The 24,722-nt window shown below is 41.5% G+C and overlaps 1 pseudogene; it reads right to left on the reverse strand.

Moving 5' to 3' along the window:
* Nucleotides 1-3,832: 3,832 nt before the first annotated feature.
* Nucleotides 3,833-4,019, reverse strand: LOC102751037 (ATP synthase F(0) complex subunit k, mitochondrial pseudogene; annotated as a pseudogene).
* Between the last annotated feature and the right edge of the window lie 20,703 nt (nt 4,020-24,722).

A 24,722-nucleotide genomic window follows, 5' to 3' on the forward strand; every position in this document is an offset into this window, starting at 1 on the left:
AGTGAGGGCAAATGGATGAGATGTGAGGCACCTGATGCTCAAAAGAGTTTAAATACTGTTAATTTGCCCCTCCTCAAACATCAAATAGGGACTGGAATCTGGAGAGTTAGGACTCAAATCAAAGTCTGTCTGACTGCAAAAACTATACTACTATACTCTCTTTACTTTACTCTGGGAGATTCATTGATAAGAACAACATGATATTCGAGGAATCACTGGGCAATGGGTAGAGCTTTCAACTCACAAACTGGAGTATACAGATGTCCCTGCTTCATTTGTCTGTAACTCAATAGAATTTATTCGACAAGACCTCATTCTGCCAGAGGTAGAACTCTTAGTCAATCCAGGTTGCCTCCCTCCTGACTTCTCTGGCTCCATCCCAGTCCTGGGATGACTTTGGAGTGCAGGGGGCAGGGGGAAGCACCTGGTTCTTAGTTGTCCACTAGCTTTGGGGCCACTAAGCCATCTATCTTGCCCTCAGGTCATGCCCAGCATTCCTCAGTTTCATGACAAACACCCTTCCTGCCTAATGGTTCTCTCTGCCGCTTTTTGTGCCCCATCTGGGCAAATGAGTCTCATTGGGCAGCATGTCTGGGGATTGTCTGGGACCAGTCTCCACTTCTGGGCCATGCTGCAGCTGGGGGACTCTGTGAGGCTCTCTGAGGCCCTGTCTGCCCAGATGTACCAAATAGATATCTCTTCTCTGAGGTGTTGCTGCCTCCCAGGTCATGTACCTGGATAGCAGGCCACAGGTCTCCTCTGCCCTCAGATCCCACCTTCTCATCTGAGGGTTCTGTCTCTTCCACCTGGCTGTACAGTAAGCTCTTTACAGGCAGGGATTTTGTTGAATTCACCTTTGTATTCCAGTGCTTATCATAAAGTCTGGCAGACTAAAAGACTCTCTATAAATGCTTCTTAAATTAATAATTGTCACCTTCCTAGATGTAAAGCTATGTCTACTTTCTCCTGTTGTGTTATGGTCTGTTTTCATAGCTTAGCCAATATTCAATAGGTATATAATAGGGTGGACAGCATAGACTTTAGATCATGAATGTCCTCTTTTAAGGACTGGCTTGTCACAACTTAAAGCAACAACCACATTCGAGGAAGTCAGCTGAGTGTTCCCTAAGGGTAGATTCTAGCAGATTCTGTTGGCATCTCATCCATTTGCCCTCACTCCTACAACCTCAGTGCATGCTAGCAGAATTCCAACTACCAATACTTGCATTCCTGCAAAGCTTGAGGGCTTTCCTCAGCCACAAAAGTCACATTGCCCACCTGTGCCACAGGAAGTGCCAGGGTATTAATGCCCTCCAACAGGGGCTGTCAATCAGTGACTAACAGGATTTGGTCAATAAATATCCCAGGTCCCCTGTCCCTAGGGTCAGATGTCTCTGAGGCAGATGTCTACACCAGCTCCAAGTGATTTTCCCAGGGTACCCAGTGCCGGTACCCATAGTGGTAAGCACCCTTTAGTGGCTTCCTGCTCTTCCTTATCTCACCTTCCCAGTCCTTTACTTCCAGAAAAACTACTTGCACCTGAATCTTTGTTTCATGGGGCTTCTTGGGCAACCCAACCTAAGAAACAGATTTACTAAGATCCTGAGGTACCTTTATGTTCTGAATATTCTGGATTTTTTAAAGAAGTGATATATAAAAATAATGGGAAGAGTGTTGAGGGAAGATTGCTGTGGGTTGACTATGAAGAAAATTGCCCAACTTTTCTTGGATAGGGCTTGGAATGGCTTCAGAAGTGTTTCTTGTAGGCATGCATTTCCTGCTGGCTATATGTGAAAATATTGTAATATTTAAATATATATAGTGTATATATATATATATATACTATATATAAAAATACTATATATTTTTTATATATATCCTCTTTTAATGATATAATCTGACTGTAGGCAAGAATTTTTCATATCAATGTTCAATGAAGTATTTTTTATAATAGTGAGATACAGAAAACAACCTAATTGAGGATCTAGTTAAATAATTATGACAAAATATGGTGTGTCTACTAAATGGAATATTATGCATGGCCTTAAAACATGAAATGCTAATCATATAGACCTGCGTGTTAAAGACAATTTCTTTATCCACTGCTAGGAGCGAGGGCCCTTCTGCTTACAGTTCCTGTAGCCCCTTCATAGGGATGACTTCTGAGAAGAAGGCCCAGAAGAAGGTGGAATCGGAAGGAGAACAGATGTACAGTCTGGCCAAGTGGACAGAACCAATATAAACAGCACAAACTGAGGGAATGGAATGAAAAGGAACTGCATTTGCCAAGCTCTGCTTGCCGCTCCACCTCCTTGGGCTATATGTGCACCCTTGCCACCAACAGAGAGGTGATTACATGTCTACTAGGTATTGTGTGCTTGCTACATGCCACATACCACCTTAACTATTTTAGAAACATCATTTATAATATTTCCAACAACCTTCTGGGAAAATATCACTATCTCCATTTTTTTCCAATATGGAAAATAAGGATCAAGATGGTGTAAGCAACTAGCATATGATCACTCAACTGTTACACAGAATTCAAACTCTAGTGTTTCTGTTGCTTAGAAAATGAGGGCTAAGGGAAAATGACCTTTCTTATGTGATGGAGAAGTGATTGCCAAGCTCCAAAATAAGAGTAGGGAGATGTGTAACTGCAGGAACTTAGAAAGAAAGTCCTAATCCATGCTGGGCTGGCTCCTGGTGTGGCCACCTGCAAGGTAACCTTGTTCTCATCTTGTTTCCTTTAATTATGTATTGAGCCGACAGCAGACTTGCCACCGAATATGACACAAAAGCTTGGCCTTTGCCTGCAGTTGAGCTAGTTCTTAGGGCAGCAAATAATCACCAAACAGGAATTCCAGCTCAGAGGTGTGCATCCAGCCATGTGCCAGAGGCATCTGCTCCTGTGGAAGGATGTGTTTTCTGGCTCTAATGAGGTGCAGCAGGTTGGCTGAGTTGGCTCTTCACTGAGTGGAGAGAGTAGATTGTGAACATCTCCTCCCAAGTCTGTTCAGTGATGTCCCAAGTGTAGCTTGATACCATCCATGGTGTGGATATTTGCACCACAGAGATCGGCAAACACTGTAGGAGAAGGCTTCTATCTCAGAGATCCATTGGTGACTGGGCCTCTCCCCAAAGGACCAGAGGCCACTCATTAGATACTGCTTTCTGTCTGTCCTGCTGCGGCAAAGATAAGGTGGTAACACCATGTGTAATATCAACTGAGTCGACAAATCGATTCGGATTCTAAGGAGCCCATAAGTATACCCCTTTTCCCCAACCCAGTTCTGAACCAAATGTAGGTTGGTGAATGTGGTTTAGGTGCAGCAGAATAAGCTTCCTAATACTGTACTCCAGAATCAGGCAGACCTACACAACTGTCACAAGCCACCAGCCTCCCATATGGAGCTCTCCTTCTGAAGAACTTATAGCACTGAGAATCAGAACAGAATCCTTGCTTTCTGTGAGCAGCTGACTCCCTAGAATAAGGATAGAGGAAAAGACTGAGCTCTCTTTGCCTGGTTTCCCTCCCAAAGTTACCAGTAAGAGTAGTCCCTCCTCTCTGGGGGAGGTTTCAAGGAGGGAGCAGGTAGACAGTAGAAGCATTTCTTGCATTGAGTGCCCACCACATGGAGGGAGATATCAGATTAGGGAATAAGCACTGTTCTACGAAAACCTAGAGACAACCAAGTCGGAAAGTGATGAGAAATGTATACTGGATTCTTTTTTTTCAGGTTCATCATTTGTTGTACAAATTGAGTATCACATTGTGAGTTGACATTAGCTTGTCCAGGCATGGGAACTTAACAGATGAGGTACAGACTGTTTAGAGTTCATATGGGGCTTTCACAGCTGGAGATTTTTTAGACCTTAACTAGAAGTATAAAACTATCAAAGCAATGCCTCTGCATGTGGCCAGTACACAATTCATTCTCCTTTTGGGAGTATAAGAGTTGAAATATTTTTTTAATACTAGTGAAATGGAATTGGGCATCAGTTTCTGGACCTGCCATAATTTCAGTCTTGCAGAAGGCACAGATTCTGCAGCCTATGTACCCCTTATCCCAGCCAGAAAAAGCCCTATAAACTGGATTCTGTGAGTCTCAGTGTGGACACTCTCTGCCTTCCCAGTATTGAGGTTTTAAAAAGTATCAGATTGTCCTGCATCTTGAGGAATATATAGTGGTGTTCTTATCACATGTATACACACACACACCCTTCTGACTATGACATTGGAGTTGGAGTCTACAAAACAATTGTAATCTATACAAGCTTTTTATATTATAGGTCTTCTCCAACCCTGAGACATCCTGTGTAATCTGGCCAAAGGTGAGAAATTCTTATGGGACTCGTCTGAGAGTAAGCTTTGCTTTCCCCTCTGCTCTGTGGGACCTTTTCCCAGAGGCCTCTGGGATGCCTGGCCTTTACCCTGATACCACTGACTTCCAGTCTCTCCATCGGTTGTGAGTTAGCACAGCTTTACAGTGGCTGGTCAGCATGCTACCTGAGGGCTGGCATTCTGTAGTGTGTCTTTACAAAGTTTTCTTTCGTGCATAGTCCCCTGGTTCTCATTTAGCAAATGTGAAAATATTCTGCCCTTATAAACTTGCTTGTATCCTGCCTGCTAGAGCAGTGTAGGCCAGAGAAGCTTTGGACTGGTTTTTGGCTGGTTTCCAGACTTAGCTCTTAGCTCTAGTTCCATTATAGAGACACTGCCCCAGAACTGCATATACCCTTGAAACAATGAAAGGGATATAACTCTTTCCATAGACCCTTAGTTTAGTGTGAAAACAATACCTTTTTAATGGTATGCTTTTATATACCCATGCCTATTAGTGCTTTATTATTCAGAATCTTACTAGGTGGTGAAAAAATCTATGATAATTTGCTGTTTGGGATATGAATTTGAATCCTGTGGAATTTATCTAGTACAAGCTGGGTCATTGGTATCAGCCTCCTTCCACTGGCCTCACAAGTCTCCTTCTGTCACAAAATGATCTAGAATATCTTCTGGGTCTAATTATATTTGGATTATCATTTCTAAAGCTTTGGAGTTTAATTAAAACTGAAATGGGAGTATACTTTATATTTCATTGGTTGGATCCTTTCTGATTGATTGCATTAGATTGTTAATACCTCCAGAAGATTTTCTTATTTTATTGAACATAAGCCTGGACTTTATGGTGAAACTCAGTATTTGCCTGTTCATCTATTCAGTAACTTGTTTATTGAATGCCCACCAAGTACCAGGCTCTGGACACACTCAAGGAGTGGGATGAAGAAAAGGACATGCTGGTGAATCATTATTGTGTAATGAGCATCACAATGGTGGGTTACTAGAGACAGTGGAAGGATGGGAGAGATGTTGAAGACTGCCTGGGTGAGTCGTGAAGCACGTGAGTCGAACTCGAAGAATGAGGTAGGGTTTTCAAGAAGACACAAAGGGCAAGAGCCTTCCAGACGGAGTGGAAGGCTTAGAGAACATGGAATTAAGAGAAGTAAGAGAAGTCCAGTATCGTTGGAGGCCAAGGGCAAAGGAACCAGGGAGGGAGGCCACCAGTGTGTCAGATCCTGTTCCAACTGCTTTATATTGATTATCTTGCCTAATTCTAACAACACTGTGGGGGTGGTGTTCTTAGCCCCATTTGATAGAGGAGGAAACTGAGCCTTAGAGTGGTTACATAACTTGCTCAAGATTACTGACTTTGTGGATGTTAGAGCTGAGATTTGACCACAATTTGGAGATGGCATTACTAATCACCATGCAAAACTGCCTCCCCGATGTTTATCTTCATGCTTCAGCTCACAGACAAACTTTTGGTTTTCGGTCCCATCAAGTAGCTGCCAAAGTCCCTGTTTTTAATGAAGATACTTTTTCCCACAAGGTCAGCAAAGATAGTTGGTGTGTGGAATGCAGCCATTTTACCACATCATCACTCCTCGACTGAAAGAAATGCAGATCAAACCCCATTCTTCTGAACATGACAATTGTATGGCAAAGGAACTTCAAGCTCAAATCTGAGGTTCAATAATTATCACTAATCAAACTGTAGCACCACCAAAACTCAGGCACACCCTTAAAGTAGCTTCCATTTGAGCTGTTTGAGACAGTTTGAGCTGTCGAGGGAGTTCTGGAGAGAGCTGTTTGAAACTAGAGGAATGAGTGTTTATTAAAAAGTGTGAGAAAAACGGGTGTTAGGGCATTCACCACTCTGCTTCCCAGGAGTTTCCACTCTCCTGATACCTGCTCCTGTGCATGAAGGGCCAGCCTGGAGTGATGGAAATGTCGGTGAATGTTCCTGCAGTCTTAGATCTTAACTCTGCTCACTTAAGACCCTGTGGGGGCGCCTGGGTGGCTCAGTCGGTTAAGCGTCTGCCTTCGGCTCAGGTCATGATCCCAGGGTCCTGGGATAGAGCCCTGCATTGGGCTCCCTGCTCAGCGGGGAGCCTGCTGCTCCCCCTGCCTGTGTGCCTGCACTCTCTCTCTGTCAAATAGATAAATAATGATAAAAAAAATCTTAAAAAAAAAAGATCCTGTGGGAGTTTGGGCAAGAAACATTCTTGTTTTGATTTCCTTGCCTGCATAGAAGAGTGGTTAAAACTACAGCTTCTGGGGCCAGACTTCCAGAACGGAATGCTCGCTCTGCCTTTCTCCAACCGTGTGCGCTTGGGCAAGACCCAGGGCTGTGCATCGGTTTTCACTGCTGTATATCGGGGATAGAAATAGTACCGACCTTGCGGGTTGTTGGGAGAGTAACTGAGACATGCACAGGGGATCTCAGAATGGTGCTGACAGAGAGAGCACTATACGTGTTAGCTCTCATTACTACTGTTTTCTTCTAGTTCTGGGCTTCCCTGCTCCATTCAAGGTAAAGCAATCCTTTCTGGAGAAAATCATTCTTCTTTCTCTTTAAATTTTTCTTTCTACTTAAGGAAGGCCAACTTCTGTGTGTACACTTGTGGCATTGCATCGACCTCTGGTCTGGGCATGGCATGTCCGGCACTTTGCTGAGCTCCTCCAGACCAATGGGAATCCATTTTGTTCCAGACAAACAATGGTGACCTTATTTCCTGTTTGCTCTGTGGTGAGAATTATTGTCTCTTTGCTGAAACCAAACATTATGATCTTTGTATAATGAAAAAACAAATGTCGATGAACTTCTTATTTGTTTCTTTCAATGAGGAGAAACTTATTTTAAGTTGGCAAATTTTGCCAGAAATAAATCCTATCGCTATAGAAACCATGCACAATTACCCCTGAAAAGTGGTTGCTATATATGTTCTTTAAATGTACATGCGTGAAGCATTATATTTTAGCACATATTCAACTTTCAATTCTGTTTCCATAGTGTTAGACGAGAACCCGTCTGCTGACTGCTTCTCTTGTTCAGTCTTTTAGGATTCCTTGCTATCTTTGGGATATGAAATTATGTGGTTAGGACCACAAAAATCTTGTGATTAGTTCTGGCTATGCTACTTCTGTCCATGTGTCCTGGGCAGGTTTTCCAATCTTCCTGATCCAATAACATTAGACATTCTCTGGACTATAAAAATAAAGATAATGTCTCATAAGATTTGCGTGAAGATCTTCATAGGTACTTAATACTTTCTAAAATGTAAAATAGTTTTGGCTTTCAGAACATCTATCCACTGCATAAATTACATATCCCAAGTAATGTCTGGAGTTCCTAGTTCTTCCTTAGCATTCAGTTATGAGAGGTCGAAGACATGTGAATGTATACAAGATGAATTCAGACCTACCGGGATAAAAACCAGCAACACTCCTTGCTATCTATGTAATTGTGGGCAGGTGACATAACCTCTCTAAGCTTCACCGTCTTCATCTTTAAAATGAAAAAAAAAATGTATATCCAGTGTTATCGAATTGATTAGAAAAAAAATTGTGTGTCAAACACAGTTCTTGACAGGTAGTAAGCACTTAAAAATGGTACTTGCTGCTGGAAATAATGATGTTGTGCCCAAGCTGACACCATTAAACAAATTCCAAACTACTCAGCAAGAAAAAACTTGGAACTTGCTCTACTAAAGGGAATACCATTTGCCAGCACCTGCAAATTAACCATTCCTGAAGAACCTTTGTTCACAGATAACAACTACTCATGGGTTCTGCCACAAATATTTACTGAGCACTACTATGTGCATGGATCAGCAAAGTGAAATGGCTATTTTCTTTCCTTCATTTCCTTTCCTCCCCCTGCCCTCCCCTTTCCTTCCTTTTCCCTCCTTTTTTCCTCCACTCCCTTCCTTCTTTTCTGTCCCTGATTTTAAGGACAATGGAATGCCAGTGGAAGAGTAAATCGTTCATTTAGAACTGGCAAATCTCTCAGACTGTTATGCCAGGAGCCTCATTTGGAATTGATAGCACTGAGGTAACAACATGGACCTCTGGATGGTTGCTGGGTCTGAATCCTGCCTTGAACTTCCTTTATGAGAAGCAGCTGAGCATTTCTTAAGCTTTCTCTAAGGAGAAATGTCTTGCAGGATGAGATGATGCAGTAGAATTAATAATGCCCTCCAGAAAGGATATGTGGAGGATATTTTGAATAATGTTCTTCTTCATAAGGAAATTGGATGAGAATAAATTTTTCCCCGAATAGAGTGAATGCAGAATCCTAGGAACTCAGATACAATGAAGTATCTGCTAAGTGAATAAATTGGCCAGTGAGGAAAAAAGAGGAAGGGTTTGTGAAAGTAAAAGATGGAGAATGAGAAGGAAAGATTACTTAAAGTTCCTAAATACCCCATAGCTGCTTACCTTTTCTTCCTTGAATCACACCTCCTGGCTTTCCTCCCAAAACAACCTTCCTGCACTGCACCTGCTTAGTCAGAATAACACACACACACACACACACACACACACACACTCTCTCTCTCTCCAGCTCTTAGTCCTCTATGCCTGGAAGCCCCACCACTGAACCTTGAACGAGGACTCGGACTCAGTAGACCGGAATCGCTGGTACCATCTCTCCAACATCAGAGACCCAACAATCAACCACAGAGTTCCAACAGAACTTGACTACCTAAATTTGGTTTGCCAGGTAGTTCTTTTTGTGTCCTGGATGATCCCGTTCAGCTGGATTTATGTGAAGATCAAGGCCTTGTGGGGACATCTAGGAGGCTCATCTTCTCAACTCCCACCCATTTCCCAGAAGCCCTCTTCCAGAGTTGTTTCATGAACTTGGTCTGCTGAACTCAAGGGAAGAGGTGTTCAGGTAACAGCTCCAGGTACGGAATGTGCCAAAGGAGTAGGTTTTTAAATTGGAGTGAGCCAGGATAGAGCTAAGATATAAGCCAGGGGGTCAAAAATGGTAGAGCCAAGCACCAGACAACCTAGAGCCAGATGGGATGTCAGAGCTGGTGGTCAAAGAGAGCTGAAGAGAAAGGAGGGGGCTGGCATCAAGCCCAAACAATGTCAAACTTGGGCAAACCGCCTTAAAAGTGGGAGAAAACACAAAATTCTTGTCCCGGTTTGTTCATTTATTTGTTTTAAAATCTATGAGTCTATGAACTAAAGCAGAATTTACCTCAACCTGAAGACATTTTATTTTTTTTCCTGGAGTCAGAATCTTTGATTAGTTACCTTAGGTGTGGTCAGGCCAGATCCTGGGTATTCAGATGGTGAGACAGTGTAGCCTAGCAGGTAAAGGGTGGTCTGGGTCTCACTCAGACCTAGATTTGAGTGCTAATTCAGCCATTTGCTGCTGTGTGAACTTTGGCAAGTCACTTAACTAACTGCTCCAGATCTCAGTATCTTTATTTTAAAGATGGGTATTCAGAGGATGGTTGTGAGGCTCAAATGAGATGAGATGAATGACACATCTGAAATATGTGATGTTCTCAATATGTGGTAGCTGCTTATGGGTGTTGTTGAAATCTATGGCATCTCACAGACCCCAACAGAGATCTCTCTGTGAATTGCTTCTCCTGCCTTTGGAAGGGATTCAAGGAAAGGGTGAGCAACCTTTAGTTCACACTCATTACTCTGAGCCAGGGGCATTTCATGGAGCTGGGAATTAGAGTATCTGCCATGGCTTTGTAGGAGTGGCAGGTGGCCCTGCTTCCTATAACTGTGCCTCAGGAACAACGGGAGTGGCAAAGTGAACTGCATCAAAGGCTCCCAGTTTATGGAGAGCTGTAGCCCCATTTTTTGTTTTGTTTTGTTTTTTCTTGCCCTTTGCTTTTTCCTTTTAGACACATAGGTGCCCGGCTGTCTGCTTAGAGTTTGAGGAGCAACAGTGTAATCTGTAATAATGAAATCCAGCCATTTCTCTCTGCCCACAGTGGAAATCTTAATCTCAAGTATAACACTCTGAAATGGCTGTGCTCCCATTTCAAATCCTTTTTATACTAGATAACTTCCTGGTTCATTATTGTCTATCTGCTGAATGAAATGAAAGGAAAAACTCTTAAATCGTGTCTTTGGGATCTTCTTATGGAATGGAATTCTTTTAGACTCATAGAACCAAATAAACAAACCACTACAACCAAAAACCAGCAAAAAGAAAAGTAAGGGCTTTAGACTCATTAGCAGGCCATGATCAGATCTGTAGCAGGCTGGACAAAATGGTAAGAAATGAATGCAGAAGATAATTGGCATAATGGGACCTTCCTGTGTGATAGGTGATGGGCCCTCAAGAGCTGATGAGACTCCACTCAAGGCTCGGGTATAAGGGGCATCGAGCTGGGGCAGTTTCCTATTCCAAACAGGCAGCATTAACCACCAGACCTCAGACACCAAGGAGCTGCATCTACTTATTCATGTGTGTTCTTGATGCTGGTAGTTTGCTGGTCTGTTAAAGAGTGCTTTCTACGAATATTAGTTGTCCTTCTAGTCCAACCTTCTAATCCCACTCCAACCTTCACAAACTGGCCAAGCTCAGTACAAGAAAGACCTGGGTTGATATTCTGGCTCTGCCATTTCATGATCTGTGATCATGGGCAAGTTATTTAACCTTTTAAGAGTTTTCTCATCTGTAAAGCAACACACATTTCAAAGAGTTTTTCTGAACATTTGAATGACATGACACAAAGGAAGTGTGTAGAATACCCAAACAAGTAGATGCTCAGTAAAGGTTAATATTTTCCCACCTCTTCCACAGGAAATCAGCTGGCATGGCCCTGAGCCTCATCTATAAATTGACACTACCTGCATTGTTGATTCTAAGATACCCTTTTGCACTTTAACATGTTATAATTGGCAGCATCTACAGTCTTGGATAGCCAGAGGGCAGGTGTGACATAGCCAACTGTGTCCACAGACCACTTTGAGGAGTGTCTCAAATGTAGGTATCATATAACTCCATCCCTAGGCCACACTGTTAGGAGCAGAGCAAGAGCCAGAGCTCAGCTCTACAGACATGTTCTGTGAATGGTGACTGACCTTCTAGAAGTTTCCCTGGCTTGAGACCCTTGAGACATGAAGACTCAGCCAACAGTAGAACAGAGAGGAAGCCAGGAGAGCCACAGAAAGAGACAGCAGAAACCACCAGACTCTAGAAGCCAAAAGCAAAGTAACAGAACCTCAGAAACAAAGTAGCAAAGGAATAAGAAAGCAGGAAAGATGCAAAGATGGAGGCCATCTGAAATAGCCCCATTTTCCTCCAGTCCAACCTAAAGCTGGGATTCACTGTCATGCATTCCTCAATTTTGCATTACTTACGAGATTTTTTACAAGGAAATAAATATACTTCTTAGCTAGCTCTTTATAATTTTCTTTTCAACTGAGTCAGTGGTCTTTCTTCTTAAAGCATCTTTTTTAAAAACCTATAGAGACTAGGCTTATAGCCAATTATAATACCTAGGGCAATTAAATAAAATAATCAAAACATTTTCATATCTGCAATTCACAATAGCCACAAAGACACTGTGCAGATTGCATTTAATTCTCAGCAAATTGTCTTAGGCAACGATTCTCTTGCTTATGAATTTTGGGAAATGGTTATTTCCCTTAATGTATTGCATATTTACTATAATTAAAAGCAGATACATTTTGTTCTCAGTTTAAGTTTCCAAAAGCACAGTCTGTATTATGTTGATGCTACATTTAACGTTTGCAACACATTTATAACTAAATCTATGTATACTTTGTATATATAACTCTACATTTTCAATATAATTATACATGTGTATGCATATGATGCATATGCATCTGAATATAAGAGGGAAGGGAGAAACCCACTGAATAGTACCCTGTGCCAGGCTTTGAGCTAGGTATTTTATATTTATTATTTTAGTATTCACAAAAGTTGTAGGAGACAGATTTACCTTTTATAGCAACTTTGGTCATTTTCTTGATTTCTGGAAAATTGCTTTCCAGGTCTTTTCCAAGCCATTTCTAAGGGACAAAAAGGTTGGTGTCAGATTCTTAAAGTTGGTATCATCCTTTGCAGCTGCCCCCTGACTGGCTAGGAAGTAAGTAAACAGGCCAGTGGAGATGTCTTTGAGTCATTGTAATGATTTGCTTAATTCTAAACAGAACTAAATTGGAACCAATTACCTGGAGAAGGAAGGTACAATATATCATTATCAACTCCTGGCATCATTCAGTTACCTATTTCCTTTATAATTAGATACTTTCAATGTGTGTTTTTTGAGACTTTAAGTAGGTCTGCTTTTTCTAATCAATTTAGGTGTTCTTTATACAGGGACACATAATAATAAAAGATGTGCTAAGTTTTGTCAGGATGGGAGGTAGTTAAGACATACATAGGAGCATAATATGTATTTCCTACCTTCAGGAAACTTTAGTCAGGCTGGAAATATATAACCATGAAGGGAAATGGCTATTAAGTTAAGGCAGCCTTTGATATGGTATATGAAGGCTTAAAGCAATAAATAAGTCCTGTGAACATACAGAGGAATGAAAAGGTATCTATCAGGGGCCTGGTAGGAAGCAAATGTCAAATTCAAATTGGGAATTAGAGGAGACTTTAATTTTTTAAAAAGACTATTTACAAAGGTAAGTGTTGGCTGGAAGAAAACCACAAAGAGAGTTTAGTATTTATTTTTTTTTAAAGATTTTATTTATTTATCTGAGAGAGAGCAAGCACACAAGCAGGGGGAGGGGCAGAGGTAGAGGGAGAAGCAGATTCCCTGTTATGCAGGGAGCCTGATAAGGGGCTAGGGGCTCCATCCCAGGACCCGGAGATCATGACCTGAGCCGAAGGCAGATGCTTAACAGACTGAGCCACGCAAGCGCTCTGAGAATTCAGTATTTAGAGAGTAAGGGAGCCTATCCACAGCATTCACTTTCTGGGGCTCAAAGCAGGTTGGAAAGTGGATCTGGACGGGCAAACAGAAACCCTGAAAGTCACAAAGGCCTGGAATGATTTGAGGCTGCATGGAGGTAAAAATGGACCTCAGCTTTAAAAGAATAGAAATAGAATATATAGGGGCGCCTGGGTGGCTCAGTCATTAAGTGTCTGCCTTCAGCTTGGGTCATGATCTCAGGGTCCTGGGATTGAGCCCCGCATAGGGCTCCCTGCTTGGCGGGAAGCATGTTTCTCCCTCTCCCACTACCCCTGCTTGTGTTTTTTTTCTCTCTCTCTCTCTGTGTCTCTCTCTGTCAAATAAATAAATAAAATCTTAAAAAAAAAGAAATAAAATATATAGGTGTAAGAGGAGGGAACACAGGACATAAAGGTTCAGCTCTGGGAATGTGCACACTCTGGGGTGACAAGGGGAGGGGGAATAGAGCACAGGATTACAAGATAGTTTGGGGCCAAATTGTGAAGGCTTTGAACGTCAAGCCAAGGAGCTTGTACGTGATCCTGAGAACAACATCCTGAATGTTTTTAAATCAGTAATGAAGCCAGCATCTTAGAAAAATTAATCTACACCAGTCAGAAAACTGGTTTGGAAGAAAGAGGCACAGGGGCAGAATGTTCAGCTGAGATACATAACAGTCCTGGGTGAGGTAATGGCAGGCAGTGGGAATGAGAAGGTGAAGAAACAGGAGACAGAATGAAGGAGGACAGAATCCTCTTTAAATCAAGGCTGAAAACCTGCCTCTGGGACTTTCTTTCCTCCCAAATGGTAATCCTGATTGAGATATATCATCAGTAAGCCAGGGCAAATGCTCTGTGCAAGCTGACAAGGTGCCCATCAAGTCAGACTCACAAATGTAGGGCTGGTTTGGGTGTGGGCAAGACTTGACTGGGACCCACAAAATGTGGTTTGAATCACTCTGCTCTGCCACACATGCGCTGGATGTCATTGAGCAGATTGCTCAACCCCTCTGAGTGTCCAACTCACATCCTCAAAGTGAGACATTAACACCTGTGGCATTAGGGTGGTTGTGAGGACTCAATCAGTGAGATTTGTGGGTTGCCCACAACCACACCAGGTGAGGACTACTTGGGGTTGGGGTGGAGGGTTACTGTTCTGCCCGGTCCCTCTGAATGCATTGTCTCTTTGGGCAGGACAAGCAGAGAGGAATCAGGCTTTTGCCAAAACACTAATTCACACCCCCGATCTCTTCCTTGCCAAAGCTGCTGTGTGATCAGATTTGATCGATTACTCTAAGCCTCAGCCTCCCAATCATCCCTCCACTGCTGGGTAAGGCAGTACATTTTATCTGACAAGTTGTGTGGCTTTTTTTTGTTTCGTTTTGTTTTTAATCTCGGTTTATTTTCTTCTCTCAGCCCATGGCCCTAAAAGGTTTTTTCTGTTTTCTCCCTGAGCTTGTCACTAATGCAAGTTTTGGCTGAAGATAATTTCTCCCAATGCTTGGTACTTTTTGGCCTGAGTATTTAGCAATATGTTGAAATACAGATTAATGCAGAGAGCCCATTTAAATAAAATGCATGTGAAAATTGGTTATTTTTGCATTTTTGAGGTTTTATGCAGGCATCTCTATGGATTCCCCCAATGAAACTGCAATTTTAGGCAATTTTTATAAGTAATTCATTTTCTTCCCTTCATAGAGTGTGTAAAGATCTGATAATAGCTATAAAATAACATGGCCACACTGAGAGGTAGACACTAAGTAGCAGGCTAGTCTCACTCACCAGCTAAAACTCAAAACTATTAAGTCTGAATTCATGCTTTCACAAATTATAAATGACCTCCTGCCATGGAATTCTATGGTTGGCTTTGAATAATTGAAAGCATTACTTTAATCCCTTTAAGGCAAGGGATCCTCATTAGTTGATCCCAATGGATTGGCAATAATTTTGGGGGGGAAGAACAGAAAGTGGTAGTTTATAGCAGAAAATCTGAGTTTCATGGCCCTGACTTTTCTGTATTTCTCAGTGGGTTGAACTTTTCGTTGAACACTTAATTCATAAACTTCAGCAAAGCCCCTGCTAAACCCATAGACTGTGCTAGATACTTGGGAAGAAAGGCAAGGACTTACGGCTCCTCTTCTGTAAGTACTTACTGGGGACATAAGACCCAGTTGGTAGTGATGAAGGGAGGGCTGTCCTCTGCCTCACCTTAGTCCATAGTCATACCACGGACCTGGCTGTTTCATGCACCCCACTCTCAGACTACTGACCCTACTTTCCACGACACTTCCTCCAATAGTCCAACTCCAATAACTATTCAACCTCACCGAGACCTATAATCCATCCTTTCCCTGTCCCTTGCTCCCCTAAGGTCTTGCCCCTTACTCAGTTTATGTTTCATGGCCCAACATTAACAATCACTCACTTGTATTCACTGTCTTTATTCACATTCCCTTTAGTTGCTTTTCCTTTGGTTCTTTCCTTGCATATGCCAGCTAAAACCCTGCTTAACTCCAACCTCTATCCTACTCTTGACCTGCACCCCAGCAGCTGACAGTAGCTGGAGGGAATGTCCACAGCCACACTGTCAAGTCTCGTATTCAACTCATGATTCCCAGCCTCAGTGGGTCCTTCAAGCTGCTGGCCATCCTTCTGCATTGTAAAGATCCATTCATTTCCCATGTTCTTTTCTCTCTTTGAGCCTGTAGTGCCTCCTCCATCCTTGTACCTCCCTTTCCCTCTTGTTCACTGGAGGGAAAACCAGAAACTCTCAGAAGAGAACCTCCCTATTCTCCCAACTTCCGCATCCACCAACTAACTGTATCTACACCTAAATGTCCTGTTTTCTCCGATGTTGCTCTAGATGATACTGTTGGACTCCCATCTAATGCTAAACCCTTCCACTGTGCACTTGATTCCATTCCTTCTTGCCTAGCTATAAACGTATTTCCAGCAATTACCTCTTTTCTTTCTTGATTGACAATAGTTCTTTTCCTGTGGAGTCATTCCCAAAAGTATACAAACCTGTGGAATTACCATCTACCCTACACAAATAAAACAAAATCTCCCTTGACCCCTCTTTGCCCTATAGCTACTGCTCTCTTTCACAGCAAATCTCATATTTCCATTTCCCCTCTCTCCAGTCCTTCTTAAATACACACCAGGCAGTCTTTCATTCTCAACCTTGCTCTCCCAAAAATGTTTTTATCAAGATTTTAATGACCTCCACGTTACCAAATCCAAGAGCCAGTTTGCAGTCTTCTTTTTATTCAACTTAATGGCGGCATTTTATACAGTGGATTGCTTCCCCTTCTTCAAATATTTTCTTCACTTGGCTTCTAGGACATCACTCTCAGTCCCCCACACTGACTGCTCCTTCTCAGTCTCCTTTCCCTGCTCCTTCTCATCTTCCCAAGCCCTGAAAACTCTTTCAGTGACCTCCAACCCCACAACTTTACATTTTATTTATATGCTTTTGACTCCCAAATTCATGTTTCAAGATTAGGTTTCTCCCTTTAACTCCAGATTCACACACCCAACTGCCTACTGGCTCTCCACTTGGTCCTCTCATAGATATCTCAGACTCAACTGATGCCAAAATGAACACTGTTGTCCCTCTACCCAAAATTACTTCTCCCAATCTCCCCCATCCTCCCATGTGGTCAGACCAAAGAACTTGGAGTCATCCTTGACTCATTTCTTTCTCTCATATCACATTCTCAAACGATCAGAAACCCTTTTTGTTCCTTCTTCAAAATATACCCAGACTCTGAACACTTTTCACCACCTCCATTACTACCATCTTGTCTCTCACCTTTTACTGCAAAAGCCCCTTAACTTAATCTCTCCTTCTGTCCTTATTCCTTTGAAATCTATTTTCAACACAGCATATGGAGTGAGGCTTTACAAAATCTAAATAAAACAATGTCACTTCTCTGCTCAAAACCCTCCCATGGATTCCCAACTCACTCAGACTAAAAATCAAAGACCTTCTCATCACCTTCCAGATGCTACCTCTCTGCCTTAATCTTCTATCATTCTCTCCCTGGCTCACTCTGCTCAGCCACACCAGTGTCCTTTATAGAACATGCTAGTCCTTCTCCGGCCTCAGGGCCTTTACACTGGCTAGATGCTTTATTCTGAAATTCCATCCCACAGGTTCTTCATGGCTCTCTGCCTCTACTCCAGAATCACTCAGTGAGGCCTTTCCTGACCACCTGATATAAAAGGCTTCACACTCCAGCACTCCCTTTTCTACTTGCCCTATTTTTTTCCCTCGCTCTTTTTCCATAGCACTTATTATTTTTCCATAGCACTTATTATTATTTGACTTGGTACATATTTATTAGTTTATTAATTATGTCTCTCCTCCTGCTATAATGTAAGCCCAGTGAGAGCAGAGACTTTGTTCACAGCTATATTTCCAACATTTAGAACAGTGCCTGGTACAAAATAGTTTATCCAGAAATATTTGTTGAAAAAAAAGAATGAGTGAATCAATACATTTGAAAAAAAAAAATCTATGGCCTGAAATACTGCTATTTCAGAGAAGGTAGAGTATCATAAACTGAAGTCAGGGAAGGCCTTGATGAGATGGTAAATCCAGATACTGTAGATTTTGATAGGGTTAGAGAAAAGCATTCAGGTGAGAAGTGGGTTAAAAACTAAAAGTTGAAAAAACCTCCAACAACATATATTGAGCACCTACCATATGCCAAGTACTTTACATTTGTTTTATCATATTATCCTCACAATCACTATAGCAAAGAGGTGTTATTACATCTATTTATAAGTGAGAAAACTTTGTTTAAAAAGCAGCTCTCCCTAGAGAATCTCCCTCTAGAATCTGTAACTAATAAATTGTAAGCCATTCTTGCCATTGAGGTTTAGTAATCTAGACTCCATTCTCTCTTTTTTTTTTATTTCTTTGTTATCATCACTATTACTAGTGTGACTTAAGCTCATGCACTCTCCAACTGTCATGTTCCCTCCCACACTGCATGATGAATGATGACCCTTATTGGTACACAGTGAAGTGATACATAAGAAGTTGAGGTGCTGGGGTGCCTGGGTGGCTCAGGCGGTAGAGGTTCTGACTCTTAATCTCAGCTTAGGTCTTGATCTCAGGGTCGTGAGTGTAAGCCCTGAATTGGGCTCCATGTTGGGTATGGAGCCTACTTAAACAAAAAAAGAAATAGAGGTGCTAACAAATGCACTCTCAGATTCTTCTCATTAAGCCAACAAAGATTAATCCTCTCTGAGCTTACTTACATCGGAGGCACCACAAACTTCCAGCACTGTGCAGGCCATTTCCCTGGTGGTCATCCCAGCATGAAGTGTCTGTCTGTTTATTTCTTTGCAGAGCCTAAATGGAATATTCCATCACTGGAAAATAAAGCTTCAAGTTTAAATTTGAAATCTTTATTCCTATCTGGCAAGTTGGTGATATCCTTAACAATTTGGAAGGAAATGATATTTCTGCTGCCATCAGCTACAAAGTGTTGGAAGCCCACAGTGCTTTTTATCAGATTTACATGGATTCCAGGTGAATCTGATCCAGTGGCTGCAAGGAGTGAGTATTAAGCTAATTGTTATTCTATCCCCCCAGAATGTCTCTGATATGGAAAAAGCAACTGAATCTGAATACAGTCAGAAATTAAAATAAGATTTTGTTCACCATTGAAATTCATAGAATTGCCAGGGAGGGGAGAAAGGAAATTTTTTGTTGTCTTTTACAAAATCCAGTGCCTTCAGAATAAAGTAAAAAACAAAAAACATAACAAAAAAAGTACTTACTGGCTGGTTTTGCTATGGCAACAAACAACCCCAACATTTCAGTTACTTAAAACAACAAAGGTTTATTTCTTACTCATGTTGTATGTTAGTTATGGATCATTGTGGGGTCAATAGTGGGTTTGCTGCGTGGGCCATCTGCATTCCAGAATTTAGCTGAAGAAGCAGTTTCTCCATGAGATAAGCATTTTGGTGGCAGAGGGAAAAAAGCAAGGGAGCTATTAGAAACAAAGAATGGCTTTTTAGGCTTTTACTCAAACATGGCATATGTGGTCCACATGTCATGGCCAAAGCAGGTCACATGACCAAGTCCAATGTCAATGGGGCAGAAGTGTGTACTTTTCTGAAGGAGACACTGAAAATCCCATGGCAACAACTAGAGATGTGTACTTCTCTTGCAGGAATGAAGAATGGAGAGTTGAGAACCTTAATAAAATCTTTCACACACTCATTATCCTAATATCCAAAACTTACAGCAGAGCCAGCCTCATCTCCTACCATAGCCCTTACTTGTCTGTGTGCTGGACTCAGCAGCTGGCCTCCTTTCCCCTAAACACCATGTACTTTCACACTTCCATGTGTGTTTCTCAGCTGGGAATGCAATTCCCTCCATTTTCTGCCAACTGAAATTGCCCTCACCCTGCAAGGTCCAGCTCATATTTCATCTACTTTATGAGGCCTTTCTCAATCCCCCCGTTAAAATTAAACACTCCTCTCTTGGAGTTCATACGGCAGACTGGTTGTATGTCTCTCCAGCTCTAATTTTAATGTTCCTTGGAAAGTCTGGATAAGAAGCTCCTGGAAGGCAGAACCCAGGAATTCTGTTGTGGTAGAGCTGTTCTTCAGCCTCTTTGGGGTCAGAGTCTTGACCATAACAGATGCTTAATAAGTCCCATTAAAACCCTACATATTCATCATCAGGCTTATCCATAATGTGAAGTTACAAGTCTTTTTTTTATACGAGGTGTATGTGGGCAAACCACATAGAGGACTCTTTGGGAATTTTCTTCAGTTAGAACAGCCATGAAGATTATCCTATTGGTCCCACAATCTAGACTCTACCAGTCATGTGTGTGTGTGAGTGTGTGTATGTGTTCCCTACCTTCCCACCAATAAAACATTGTGGGCACTATGTTTACACAGCCACACTGTTTCCCTTGCTAATGATTGGTGCATTGAAAATTGGTGTTTCTTTTCCTTCTTTATCATCATCTTCTCACATTTGGCATTCCACGTGAAGCACTTGTCCATGGGAGGTCAATAGGAGGGGTGGCAGAGAAAGGGCAGACCATGGGAGAGGTGCTGTGTTGCAATGGAAAGAGAAGGAGCTTATAGCAGAGAATCTGGGTTAGAGTCTTGTCTTTGCCCCTTACTAGCTTTGTGGCCTTAGGTAGGTCACTTGATTCTACTATCCATTTAGTTTTCTTATTTGTTTAAAAATTAAAACCAAAAAGAAAATGAGACAAAAAGGAAGTTAGGAAGGGATACTGTATTAGCATAAATTAGCATGTGTGAGTGTGTTGTATTAGCATGACTGTGTGAATGAACCTGGAGCCCAATATCGACATGGTATGTTTGATACTTAAAAAAAAAAATGCTGTAGGACTCCCCATTTCATAATAAATCATGGGCACCCTTGGTGTAATTACCCAAATGGTCTTGATGTATCACCAGTATGAAATGGGCCATTGGCTTCCAACTAGCTTAGCTTCCTTGGCCTTATCCCATTTGTTTACCCTTGGGACTTAATAAATCCATGAGTCAGATGGGTGTGTGGACATGGCAGAGAAAAATAAACCCTAACTTTCTAGTTCCTGGGGAAAAAGCCAGACTTTACTGGGAAGTTAAGAAGAGACTTACAAGCTCCTGAACCTCCAGGTCAGTTATGTGACAGCTACCCACTCCACTTTATGGTCAAAATATGAAACATCTATGATCAGAGAACAAAACTCTCACTTTCAAACATGCCCTTTTCTTCTTACTACTCAATAAATGTGCTGGATTTTATGAAAGGGGTCTGGACGGTTCTTTGAATAGGTTGACATTGTATGCAAAACTGTTCTTCTGTCCTGAGTTTGTGCAGAAGATCATAGGTTTTATCAGATTTTAGAGGAGATTTCATATTATATGTATATACATATAATATATATTATATACCTACACACACATATCCTATTGGTACTTTATATATGTTATAATATGTAGAGATAAAGATAGATAGATATAGAAGGAGGGAGGGAGAGAAGGTGAGAGAGAGGGAGAGAAGGAGATTTTAAGGAATTGGTTAACACAATTGTGGATGATTAGTGAGCCCAAAATCTAATGGGTTAGGCTGGCAGGCTGGAGACTTAGAGGGAAGAGTTGCAGGTCAAGCCCAAAGGCAGTCTGCTGGCAGAATTTCTTCTTGCTTGGGGAAGGTCAGTCTTCTTTAATAAAGCAAAGACTGACCTTCCCCAAGCAAGGGCCTTCAACTGACTAGATAAGGCCCACCTACATTATGGAGAGCAATCTGCTTTACTCAAAGTCTACCAATTTAAATGTTAATCTCATGCAAAACACCTTCACAGAAACATCCAAAATAATATTTGACCAAATATCTGGGCACCATAGCCTTGCCAGGTTGACACATAAAATTAACCATCACAGTAATATAAAACAGGAAATAGCCCACTGACATGAAAAGTAAGAACAGAGAAAAAAAGGGAAACTTTGAAAACACCTAGCAGGTAAGAAAACCAAGACTCAGAGATTAAACACCACTTTAGCCAGAAAACTGGAGCTAGATCACAGGTCTCTGACTCTTTCTATGACTGCCTAATTCAGTATTGGTTATTTAATACAACATGAAATACAGTTTAATGCCCTTCTATGAAAGTCAGACAGGGTCAAGTTTAGATCTGGGTTATTTGCATGGCAGTTGCAAAGCAAATTACAATTAGACCCACGTTTCCTTCTTTTTCTTTTTCTTTTTTTTTAATTTAATTTTATTATGTTATGTTAGTCATCATACATTACATCATTAGTTTTTGATGTAGTGTTCCATGATTCATTGTTTGCATATAACACCCAGTGCTCCATTCAATAGACCTACGTTTCCTTCTTAACACAATGTAAGAATATATAATTTGTGACAATAATAACACAAGGGGATGGAGCTCATTAGAAAAAGAGTTTCTTGTATACTGTCGAAGCTAAATCAATATTAATTCAGCCCAGATTTTTATAAATTTAAGATGTTATTTGTAGGGGAATCTGGGTGGCTCAGTAGTTAAGCGTCTGCCTTTGGCTGAGGTCATGATCCCAGGGTCCTGGGATCGAGCCCCGCATTGGGCTCCCTGCTCAGCGGGAAGCCTGCTTCGCTTCTCCCTCTCCCACTCTCCCTGCTTGTGTTCCTTCTCTCGCAGTGTCTCTCTCTGTCAAATAAATAAATAAAATCTTAAAAAGAAAGATGTTATTTGTAACCTGCTTTTTCTGAGGTCGCCCAAGCCAAGCACTTGATCTAAATGTATAAGAAAAAATTTATGTTTCAATGGGGGACTATGTCTTGCCTAAAGCACAGCCTTCTGGGTTGTCTGATTCTGATTCCATGGGAGCTCTTTTACTCTGAAAATTGTAGATAACTGATAGCAATGCAAAATAATTCTTGTCTATAAACATGCAAATGAATTTTGTCCCCGAGAGAGAGGATATACTTCCCCCATTCCAAGAAAAGGGCAGGTTTTGTTTTTGTTTTTGTTTTTTGTAATTCTAAGTCATCTATTCTTTTTTTTAAATTTTTTAAATTAACATATATTATTTGTTTCAGGAGTACAGGTCTGTGATTCATCAGTCTTACACAATTCACAGTGCTCACCATAGTACCTACGCTCCCCAATGTCCATCACCCAGCCACCCCATCCCTTCCACTCCCCTCCACTTCAGCAACCCTCAGTTTGTTTCCTGAGATTAAGAGTCTCTTATGGTTTGTCTCCCTCTCCGGTTTCATCTTGTTTGATTTTTCCCTCCCTTCCCCTATGATCCTTTGTCTTGTTTCTCAAATTCCTCATATCAGTGAGATCATATGATACTTGTCTTTCTCTGATTGACTTATTTCGCTTAGCATAATACCCTCTAGTTCTAGCCACGTCAGTGCAAATGGCAAGATTTCATTTCATTTTTTTGATGACTGCATAATATTCCATTGTATATATATACCACATCTTGAATAGGGCAATTTTGCCTCCATTTGCACTTTAATTTCAACACTCCTTTATATAAATTTGGAGCATAAATTTGTGCTTCTTTGACTTCTTTAATCCAGTTATAACATCTCCCTGGTTCTCTCAATTAATAAGTCAAACAAAACCTTTAATACATGTTCATTTTATAGCTCTATGAGAGACATAATTTTGTCCTTTTTGGGGAAAATTATCCTTTAATGAATGTCATGTCTTTTCTAGCACATGAAAAGAATGCTCTGCTGGAGTAAAATTGACCCTCTGCAAAGTGTCCATTCAGCTCCACTCTGCTCTAAATTCTCACATTCAAAAAAAAAATTGTTCAATTAGGGTTTCACAGAGTTTACTGCATTAAAATCTGGAAAAAACAGAAGTAGAAATAAAGACTCTAGAAGCAAAAGAAAATAGGTTGGGGAAGAGATGGAAGAGCGCATGAGCCACTTAGTAAAGGATCTGGGAAATTAGACTGGCCAGGAAGAAGGATAAAGGAAAATAGGATAAATAGTGGCTCAAAGCAATTGCCTCTGAGACCTGCCCAAATCATCAGTTATCCCTCTACTGAGCTGTTTTAATCACCCCCACACTCCACATAAACTTCTAAAATGGGTTATTAGCAAATGTTTGGGGTTCCATTCATCTCGGAATGTTTTAATTGGCACAGAAGCCTGAGCTCCACCTCTCCTAGGAAACGGCTAGGGAGGATCTGGGTGAGAAGTGCTCAAGAAGAGGACAGAAAAAACAAAAGGAAAGGACTCGGGCAAATCTCAGTTCTGAGGTCAGTTCTGAGGTCTCTTCAGTCTCCTCTGCTCCCCCTGTAGCTTGGGTCCCCCAAAGCCTTATAAGCATGTTGGCACAAGGAGAGCGAGGCAAGGGAAGCACAAGACACTCTCCCCAAGCTAAACCCAGGACCCCCACCTGAATTGTTTTCCTGCTGTCTCCACTGCTAAAGTTCTCCTGTTGTGTTTGTCCCTGCCAGGTCACCCTGAGCTCCCAGCTTCTTGATGGCTTTGCTGGATGTCTGTTACCATGGCTACTACTTGTTCTAACAATGCCTCCGCCATTATCTCTGTTATCTGTTTTGGCTACTCATTTGTGGGTCCAGCTGCTCATTCCTTCCAGACAGTAGAGTTTTTGTTTGACTCCAAAGGACGCATCACTCCTTAACTCCTCACCACCCTCTCTGGTGAAGAATGTGAGAAAAGCTCCTGGGGACTGAACCACAGTTTACCTTTTTTACTGTACCCCTATGGCCACATCTCTAGTCCAGATCCCCATCATTTGTCTTCTGGGGCATGCAACAATCTTCTAAGTACATTGCATTATCTTGTGGGAATAAACAGATCCCCAAGTTTTAATGGTTTATCACAATAAAAATTTATTTATTGTTTCAAGGTTGATGTGTCAGCTCTCTCTGACACAATATTTCAGAGATACTGAGTGATGAACACTTGTTTGTGTT

The sequence above is a fragment of the Leptonychotes weddellii genome, chromosome 1 (genome assembly GCF_054177405.1).
Source record: "Leptonychotes weddellii isolate Sample4059 chromosome 1, ASM5417740v2, whole genome shotgun sequence".
Lineage (NCBI taxonomy): Eukaryota > Metazoa > Chordata > Mammalia > Carnivora > Phocidae > Leptonychotes > Leptonychotes weddellii.